This window comes from Sapajus apella, unplaced genomic scaffold, assembly GCF_009761245.1.
Source record: "Sapajus apella isolate SASKATOON/1434 unplaced genomic scaffold, GSC_monkey_1.0 scaffold31, whole genome shotgun sequence".
Taxonomy (NCBI): Eukaryota; Metazoa; Chordata; class Mammalia; order Primates; family Cebidae; genus Sapajus; species Sapajus apella.
Window position 1 is genome coordinate 7,752,456 of NW_022436971.1, and position 1,797 is coordinate 7,754,252.

The 1,797-nt window shown below is 43.6% G+C and overlaps 1 pseudogene; it reads right to left on the minus strand.

Moving 5' to 3' along the window:
• Nucleotides 1–890: 890 nt before the first annotated feature.
• LOC116561914 lies at nucleotides 891–1,396 on the minus strand (annotated as a pseudogene).
• Nucleotides 1,397–1,797: the final 401 nt, after the last annotated feature.

The following is a 1,797-nucleotide window of genomic DNA, read 5'->3' on the forward strand; positions in this document are numbered from 1 at the left end:
TACAACTCCTCAACATTGGACTTTTTAGCCCCCGTAAATGTAGAAATAAATTCCTTTTCTTTATAATTTTCTCAATTTCAGGTATTCTTCTATAAACAAGAGAACACAAAGTAATACAATGGGAAAAGAGGAAAAAGAAGAATCAAGAATGGCTCCTAGAATAAGGGCGAAGCAACTGAGTAGATGGTGGGAACATTTGTTTTGATGAAGACAGAGGATAACCAGAAGAAGAGGGAGAGAGTGGATCAAGAAAAACGTTTTATGCTTATTAAGTCGTCTTATTAAACACCTGAGTCAAATGTGTGGCTGAGTATGACTTGTAGCTCACATCTGTGCATATAAACTTGACTGTTTTTATCTTACTGATATTGCTTATATTCCTGAGACTGGATGAGAGTAGAATGAATGCAGAAAGAGTCAGATAAAGAGGTAGTAGTAAAGGACAAGAAAGGAAGGCCAGTGATGTAAGGACAAAAGAGGAAAATATGTCATCACAGAAGCCTGGAGACAGAGGAAGTATTCAGTTCACTGAGCTGCTGCTAGGTTAGAGGAAGAGGAGACCAGTGTAGCATTCACACTTGGCTTCAGCTTTGGCGAGATGCAGGTCATGCATGACCTTGAACAGTACAATTTTAATGACATGGTAGGAATAAAAGCATGAATGAAGAGAACTGAGAGTAAACTAGTAGGAAAGAAAATGGAAAGAGCGAGTAGAGAGAACTCTTTTGAGTAGTTTTGCTGTTTTTCAGGCTTAAGAGGGTTCACTTTCAATGCATGAAGGTCTGCAAATGGACATGATCCAGTGAAGAGGAGATAATTCCAAGAGTTATGTATTCAGGGAGGTGATGGAACCCAGGGCTTGAGCGAGGAGGTCTTTTTTTTTTTTTTTTTCAAGCCGGCAGTGCTTTATTGACAGCGCGCCACTCGGGCCTTGACCGCGTCCTTCTGCTGCGGCTCTTGGTCTTCAGGTTCTCTTCGTGCATGCTGAGCCGGCGGTGCATGGCGCGTGTCTTCTTCGGCCGCAGGTCCAGGGGCTTGTACTTCTTGCCCTTGTAGAGGTTCCTGAGGTTTTCTTTCTGAGTTCACCAATAAAGAGATGTTATAAAATGTTGAAGATCAGTTCTCGCTGTTACAAAATAGAGTCTTGTCAAAATATCACATTTCTTTTTTTTTTTTTTTTAAATATCACATTTCTTTCTGAGTCTGGTTAATAACTGTGAGAACACCAGCAATAGGTTTGCGGGCGACTCTGCTCTTAGCGAGCTTGGAGGCCGCGCCGCCGTCACCTTGGCGATGCGCAGCTGGGACAGCTCCACCTCCAGGTCGTCCAGCTGTCCCAGCAGCTCCTCCCCGCGAAGGTCTCGAGCCTTTATCTTGGCCATTGCTACACAGGCCGCCGCTGCTGCCGCCGAGAGAAAGAGCGAGTGAGGAGGTCTTAAATAGAATCAAGACCACCTCTTTCATTATAATCGAAAGTAAGGCAGAAATTGGTACATACAAATCCAAGTCAGTATGTGGATTTAGTGAAAGTAACTTCCCAATGGCAACTATCGTCCAAAGAGTAGGGATGTCCGTGGTCACTTAGCAAAGGAAGGCTCGAGTTAATGGTGGGAGTGGAAGGCCGATTGGCATGGCATGCAGGATGAGTTTGAATAATAAAATGGGAGCAATGAGTGTAGATAATTCTTTAGTGTCTGTGAATGAGAAGAGAGAGATTTGTGGGCTCACAGGCTGGCAAAGTGGACTCAGGGGAAAGGTTGTTTTAAGGACTATTGTTTTGTGTTAAGATGGGAACAG